We start from the raw sequence: 8730 nt of genomic DNA on the forward strand, positions 1-8730 counted from the left end.
CAGACCTCAAAGGTCTCTGATCCAGTAGTCAGTCTCCTACTCTCTCAGGGGAATACTCATCGGAGACCTCTTAGTAAAGAAAGATGGGTTTATTTAAGTTTTTATTTTGATAATACTAATTTTCACAGCTCATCCTCACAGCCAGCTTATCTATTCTAATTCTTAATTGCAGCAATCATGCTGTGGTTTTTAAAAATGAACAGCTTTGCCTTAGAGTTTTTGAGAATGTTTATCCTTGAGAAGAAAAGTCTTGTAAAGACAATATTGTGATCCTTTTAAAACTATATACATATATGTAGTTTCTTTGATGTGTGTTGGTAATACATTCACATGGTACAATCTACAAAAGCGTAGTGTAAAGGAAATTGTTCTTATAGGCGCAAACCACTATTTCTAGTTACTGTGTATCATTCCAGAGATAGATACTCTACATAATCAAGCTTATATATTTTTATAGGAATGATAGTATAACTTGTGCATTGTCCTGCATCTTGCCTTTTCCATTTCATATATGTAGAAAATTATGTGTCTTCATTCCACATGAAGACACATAATTTTAATTTGAGCCATAATTTTTTATTACGAAGGTGAACAATGAATAACTTATTCATTACCCTTTATCCATGTTTTATCCTTTGTCGTGACATTTTTCTCCATGAAGGCAAATAATTCAAGGGAGAACCAACTAACCAGCTTTCCCCAGGTAAGCCATCGCTCACATGTATAGTAGTACATGTTTTAAAATTTCTTTTTTATTTTATTACAAATTTCACTAAAAGTGTTCAAACCGCATTTTTTTAACTTTTTTCCATCCCACTAACCACACTGAAAAAAAAAAAATGAAAGGCATTTAGGTGTACAAATTTCCTCACTTTTGTCAGATTCAGATGTAGCCTTGTCTATTCATTTGTGTACCTTTTCTCATACCATACTGTTTTCCAAATTTTTTTTTAAGCCTACAGCACCTGGTATTCCTAGTTGGTCTCCCATCCAAGTACTTAACAGGCCCAACCCTGCTTAGCTTCAGACAAGACTGGGCTTGTTCAGGGTGGCATGGCCGTAGACTGTTTTCCAAATTTTATATTCAATATTCGTTCATTTATTTTACTAACAGGGGCCTGAAAAGTTCATGTCTTCACATCATCATATATATGGCAAAAAGACCAGTAGAAAGACAAAAACATTAATATATTCTTTCATCTATTGAAAATCAGGTTAAGCTGAGTTTTTTACCCATAACATTGAAACTTCTCAGCAGGAACAATTGAAACTAAAAGAATGAGAGGAAATAACTTAATCTAGAATTATAAACTATCATTTAGTGCAAAAACACAAGATATTTTCAGAAAACAAATTTAGTTCACGATCAACAGATCTTCACTAAAGGCAATTCTAAAGGATGTACTTCAAGAAGAATAAAAAGGATAACTAAAAGGTCTCCAGTGCAAGAATGTTGAACAAAGGAATTGATAAATGTGGAGAAAACTAAGCAAACACAGACTGCATAGAGCAATAATAATGTCTAATTGGGAGGGGAACAAAATAAATTAAACAGGCATTCTTTAACCTGGGATACACAGACCCCTGGGGACAAGGGAAGACTCTCCAGGAGGTTCATAGGCACATGTTTTTAAGACAGTCAACTTCAATATGTTTTCTGCCATCCCCATTCTCCAGGGTGTCCTTTCCACCACCTCCTTCATAATCATCATTCTCTCACTTTACAAAAGGCATATTTCTTACACATCTTAATGCAGTCTCCCTGTGTGTAAAAACTTCTTGAGTTGCCAAGTGAAGGAAAAATTTGAAACAGCTTTTGTTCATGAAGACCTCACCTATTTCATCTCAATACTCTGAATACATCAATCCTGACAGAGAAACCCTTGAAGGTAAAAGCAAAGATAGCATTAGGAAGAAATATTGAGATTGGCAGTATTTTATTTCACTTGAGTAACAAATTCATGGCACAGCTCTGACTTAAAATTCAGAAGTGAGATTTTTTTTTTTTTAATGCAAACAAAATGAAGGCAGACTTTTTTCCTTTTGGAAATTAGTTTTGACTGCTTGGTTTGCCAATGATAACTTTCCAATTAGTTTGTTTATATGGTAGTCAGTTATCCATAATAAGAATTTGTTGGGATCGGTAGCTATAAAGTTATAACTAAAATACATTTGAAGCAAAAGATTTAAAAATTCCCAAAAAGTACAAGTGTTGGAGAGAATGTGAGAAATTGAAACCTTTGTGCATTGGTAATAGAAATGTAAAATGGCACAGCTGCTATGAAAAAGTGTGGCAGTTCCTCCAAAAAAAAAATTTGAATTACTCTTTGATCTAGCAATTTCATTTCTGGGTGTATACACAAAAGAAAGCAGAGACTCAAATATATTTGTGCACCAGTGTTCATAGCAGCATTATTCACAATAGCCAAAAAGTGGAAACAACTCAAATGTCCATTGATAGATGAATGGATAAACAAAATGTGGTTTATCCATACAAAGAATTATTGTTCAGGTTTTAAAAGGAAGGAAATGATGATACATAATACATGAATGTACCTTGAAAACATTATGCTAAGAGAAATAAGGCAGATATAAAAGGACAAATACCATATGATTCTATTTATATGACATGCCTAGAATAGTCAAATTCATAGAGATAGAAAGTAGAATAGTGGTTACCAGGGGCTGGGGGCCAAGGGAATGAGAGGGAATGGGGAGTTTTTTAATGGGCATAGAATTTCAGTCTGAGATGATGAAAAAGTGCTGGAGATGGATGGTTGTGATAGTTGCACAACAATGTGAATGTACTTAATGCCCCTGAACTGTACACTTAAAATGTTTAAAATGGTAAATTTTATGTTGTGTATATTTTATCACAATTAAATATATACATATAAATGTAAGGGTTTATTTCTGGATTCTCAATTCTCTTCCATTGAAATATGTCTGTTACTACACTGTATTAATTACTGTAGCTTTGCAGTAAGTTTTGAAATAAGAGGTGTGAGTCCTCCAACTTTTGTTCTTTTTCAAGATTATTTTGGCTTTTCTGAGTCCCTTGGCATTTCCATATGGATTTTAGAATCAACATGTTCATTTCTGCAAAAAGGCCAGCTGAGATTTTGATAGGGATTGCATTGAATGTAAATGAATTTAGGGAACAATGCCATTTTGACAATATTAAATCTTTTGATCCGTGAACATGGGAATTCTCTCCATTTATTTAGGTCTTTCATTTCTTTCAATGTTTTGTAGTTTTCAGTATACAAGTCTTACATTCCTTTCTTAAATTTATTCTCGAGTAATTATTTTTGATGAGTTGTTTTAATTTCATTTTCAGATTGTTTATTGCTAATATATAAAAATACAATTGATTTTGTATATTGGTATTTATCCCACAACCTGGCTGAACTTGTTGATTAGTTCTAATAGTTTTTTAATATATTACCCTCAGAATTTTATGATAAAGTTTAGCATCCTCTGGAAAACACTGCACTAAAAAATTTATATAAAGCTTTTCTATTTTTTCCTGAGGGTAAAAGGGATAATGAAAAGTTTCCAGTTCTGTTAAAATAAACATCAATGATAGCATTTAATAAGAAAACCTTTTTGTGTTTTTGTATTTCGAGAGCAGTTAGGCTTGTCCAAAAACTATTTTGAAAGATGTTAAACCTGTCGGAAAGTAGAAAGAAATAGTATAATGAAAATCCATATACCCTTCACATAGATTCACCAGTTTTAAACATTTATCACATTAGCTTTATTAGTCTATGTAACAAATATGTGTGTATGTGTATATATATATACATAATGTATGTATATGTATACAAATACATGTGCTTTATTTTTGCTAAAACATTATGAAACTTCACCCCTAATGTTTCTCCTAAAAACAAGGACATTTTCCTACATAACTACAATTCCATTATGATACTTAAGAAATTTAACATGGGTATATTACCTAATACACAGGACATGTTCAAATATCTCCAGTTGTCCCCCAAAATTTATTTATAGCTATTTTTTAAAATTCAAGATCTAGCTAAGGATCATGTCTTGCATTTGATTATATCTTGTTAGCACCTTTTAATATAGGAGAATCTCTCTGCCTTTTCTTTCATGGCATTTGGCATTTATGAAAGCACATGGCCAATTGTCATGTAGAATGCCCTACAAAGATTTAGATTTTTCTGATTGTTTCCTCGTGATTAGATTCAAGTTGGAAAGACTGTTATACAGGTGATGTGGTATCCATCAGATCAGGAGGCATATAATGTTTGACCTAATTTTGGTGATACTAAGTTTGGTCTTTTGCTTAAGGTTGTGTTTGCCAGATCTCTCCATTGTAAAGGTGCCTTTTCCCTTTGTAATTAATAAGTAATCTATGGAGAGATATTTGGAGGCCACATTGTATTCCTCAACAAACTCACCTAGTGCCATCTATTAACGATCTTTGCCCCAATTATTTATTACGTTAGTGACTAGAAAATACTGATTTCCTAATTCTATCATTCCTTCTACACTTGGCATTTTCTTTTCACCCTAAACAGGTTCAGCCATATAGTGAAGGATTCATCAAAATTTCTCTGAGTATGCGAACATACCTTTCATGAAGGTTCTGAAACTGCCCCTAAAGGAAGCTGTGGCAAAGACTCTCATGGACCATGGCAACCTCTCCTTCCCTGGCACTAGGCTAGACTACATGCTCAGACCCCCTGGTAGTAAGATGCTCTCCAATGGAATGTGATTGGAAGGGATGTGTGTCACTCCCAGGCCTAGGCCTTAGGATGGTGGATGCACTCCTTCCATGCTTTTTTTCCACTTACTAATTAGAACCCACGGTCACGTGGCCTTGACCTTGAAGGTGACAATGCCTTAGAGGAGAGGATCAGAAAACTATAACCACCACAGGTCAAATCAGACCCAATGCCTGTTTTTGTAAATAAACTTTATTGGAACATGGCCATGTTCACTCATGTACATGTTGTCTATAGCTGCTTTCACACAATAAACGGTAGCGTTGAGTAGTTTGGACAGAGATCGGCCCACAAAGCCTAAAATATTTATTGTCTGGCCATTTATAGTAAAGTTTGCCAACCCCTGCTCTACTATATAGTAGTATATAGTAGTCACTCCTTAAGTGAGAACTGTTAACTCTTCCATTAATAGACCCCTTTACTTCCATCACTAAATATATTTAGATACATTTATCTTTTTAAAAACACTGACCCTAATACCTCCAGTTCTTTCCTTTTTTAGCTGCAAAACTTCTGAAAACACGTGATCTAGTATACAAATTCCAATATCTTGTTTCCAGCCTTCCCCAACCAGTCCTATTTGCACATGAATGAATCTTTCTGAAACACTATTGTAATTCCAAACTGCCTTGCTCAAGATCTCCCACTGTCTCCCTACTGCCTGATATCAAATCTATTGGCTCTTAACTTTCCAGACCCAATAGCAGACCTCTCCTCCCCAAATCAAACTTAGCTCCACCCCTACCTGACAACCAGAGCTGGGACTAGGGTGAGATAAGTAAGATACTTCAAGCACAAAACTTAGGTGGGCATCAAAAAACTCAGTAATCGAGATAATATTTTAATGCAATATTTTTTAAAGTCAAAATTAACGCAAAAAGACCTATGAACAACAAAATATCCAAATTGTAAAGTCTTTCAGAATTAACTTCCACCTGTTCTGTCCCTCCACCCAAGTTCACAGGTTCTTTGACATGAAAAGATGGTAATCACTCAAGACAGCTGACCAGTTGTCCTCTGTCTGCCTCAGTGAAACCCACAGATCTCAAGACCATTCTGAATCTCCAGCACATAGCCTCCAGCAGTGATGGAATCTTAGCTTTAGTTAATGAATATATGTTTTGGCTTTAAGGTATGTGGCTGATTCTGGAGCCACAGCAACTTTCCAGGTCTTATCATTTTCCATTAGCAGCAGAATCTCTTGAAATTTAATATATCTCCATGTTGCCATTGGTTGGCTGTTCTTACACCCAGGGTTCCCTTTACCATTTCACTGCATAGCAAGAGGTCTCCGTGTGACAAAGGAGTCTCATATTTAGTTAACAACTTTGTGTTAGTCAAATAAAGATGCCAAAGACACAGTCTTCACTGTCAAGGAATCTACCTACAGTCTAGCGGGAAAGGTACTCAGATCAGTGTTGCTCATAAAGGAATAAACATGTCAGAGAAGAGGTTCAGAGATGGCAGCAATGCCACCAAATCAGGCCAATCAGAGGAGGTGGCCTTCAGCTGAGCCTTAAAGTATTTTAAGGAATGGGGGAAGTGAGCAGGAGTCGGGGAAGAAGGGTGGGTGTATTTAAGGAGAGAGAAAAGTGAAACAAAAGACAAGAGGAGAAGAAAAAGCTTTTTGTATAGTTGCTGCCAAAGAGAAAAGCTGAGGGTCTAGCACGGGCCTTCTCTGAGCATTTTGTATTTGGGCTTACAATGTTAGAGTTCCATTTCCACCACCATAGGGCCCATTATTTGGCTAATGGTATTTGTCTCATCACAATACAAATAATTTTCAAAAGGTGCTAAGTGTTGCCTCTCCTCCCTCATTCTTTCACTCAACCAGGTTGGGCAGGAACCTGCTAATTAGCCATGTCTTCCACAGCAAGTGGTAGAGGGCCATTTGCCTTCTATCACTTACCTGACCTCGTGAAGTTAAGAGCTGCTGTTTCTCCGTTTCTCCAGTAAAGAAATTTCAAACTAAGACAGCAGCTGGACAGATTTTTTTTTTTTTTTTTTGGATAGACTTCCAGTGAAAGTATTTGGCCTTGAAAATCTTTATCTACAAATAATGAACTTGGCTGGGTAGAATTTTTTTTGAGGAACAGTCACATTAACAGCTGTACACTTACCACGTTCTCAAATTCCAGCTTAGAGACCCCACACTCCCTCCCAGCAGCAAGCAGTTATAGTCACGGGGTACAGCTTAAAAGATGCTGTTGTGTCCTGAAAGCCATCCTTGGGGACGGAGGCGCATGCTGTTGCCAGAACCCTCCTGAGTATACCTGTGTACAGAATGCTCCAGCCTGCTCCCAGAAGGCCCTGGGGATGACAGAACTTTGTGTTCTGACAGTGTTCAGCCACCCATGATGTTGTTCTCCCTAGTAAACACCCCTCTTCCCCAGAGCCTAAATCCTTCTAATGCGGAGCTAACGAAGCTCTCCACACCCTCAGCCTTCACCTCCTGCAGTAGTTGACACCTAGCTCCACCTGTCCCTCAAGGTCTTGGCTTCTCCACAGCTCTCTCCAGTGCAAGGTGTTCATTTTCTCACACTTCATGAGCTCAGGGTCAGGAAGTAGAGTCACCAGCCTCCCTGCTCGCTAAGGCCACATTCACCCATTTCTCCTCTACTCTCTGAGGTCTGAGCCATACCAAAGCCCATGCCCACTTTCATCCTGGTTACGCCCCTTACACACTAAAGACTTTGGCTATTGGCTCACAGTCTTCTCTCCACTTGACTGCCATCACCATCCTGGGTGGCCTTTGCAGTCAATCTGTCGCACACCCTGAGCCCTCTGTCCCTTGACTTCATCTCCAAAGACCTTCCTCTCCACTCCAATTTAGCCACACCTTCAATGGACAGAACCTCTTCCTGACTCCAGGAACTCAGACATCATACTCCCTTATCATAATTTCCCATCCTTCTGGCCCATTCATCCAGTTATTGGCAAGGCTTCCTCAGCCTCAAATCCATTCACTCTTCCACTTTTCTCTACCAGCCCTTTTGGCCTCATGTCTTTCACTACCTATCCAGCTTGACCTGCTTGTTCCATCTCTTCACTCATTCAACTCTTCGAAATCACCATTGTTTTTCTGAACCCCAAACTGGATGAGTCCAACAGCCATTTATTTTCTGAACATACCCCAAGGTGGAGTAAAGCACACAGCTTAGGCGATTGGGGCCTCCAGATCAATGGTAACCCACCTTAGCTGGGCCCTCTATACTGCCAACAAATTCTCTGTCTTCGTCCCATGGGGCCCATGTTGGGGAGCACAGAGCTCCTCTGGCCTAACCCCAATCCTTCCATTCTTTCCAGCTCTTTGGGGTCCTGGGGTCCTGGAGCCCCATTTCTTTCTCTCTTCCTCCTGTATGGGCAACCTCTCCCCATCCCAGAAACTTCCAACAGCATCTAAACAGATGAAAGTACTCTAGTCTCTCTAACCTGAAAAATAAATTAGCCCTCTCTTGAACGCATTTCCCTCCAGCTGCTGCCCCATGTCTCCCCCACCCCGCCCCGGGTTCACAAACAGATATCTACACTTCCTGCCTCCATCTCCCTACTTCCTTACACCTGATGGTGCTGTCATCTGGCTCTCACAGGGCCACCAGTGGGTACTATTCAGTGTTGCTCTGACACAGCTGACCCTCTCTCTGTCCCTGCATTTCTGTGACATCGCACTCCTATTGTCCACCTGCATCTCATTTCCCTCCTCCCAAGAACCCTGAGGTCGAAGCTCCTCAAATCTTTTACAGGGCCTCCGCTCTCAGAACTTCAACTCCCATCAAACATTAATGCCTCACAAATCTACATCTCCAGACAGGTTCATCCAAATGCCTCCAAGAATTCACTCAAATGCTGCAAAGACTACTTAATGTCAACATGGTCTGAGCCAAGTTACCTTCTCTTCAACTCACTTCTTTTTGTCCCTCTTCTCCGCGAATGGCAGCCCCATCCGGAGCAGACCTGGTCCAGCATATAAAAA

The 8730-nt window shown here is 38.7% G+C and overlaps 1 pseudogene; it reads right to left on the reverse strand.

Annotated features, from left to right (window-relative positions):
* Positions 1–953: 953 nt before the first annotated feature.
* Positions 954–1065, reverse strand: LOC120621324 (uncharacterized; annotated as a pseudogene).
* Positions 1066–8730: the final 7665 nt, after the last annotated feature.

This window comes from Pteropus medius, unplaced genomic scaffold (assembly GCF_902729225.1).
Source record: "Pteropus medius unplaced genomic scaffold, Ma_sr-lr_union100, whole genome shotgun sequence".
NCBI lineage: Eukaryota > Metazoa > Chordata > Mammalia > Chiroptera > Pteropodidae > Pteropus > Pteropus medius.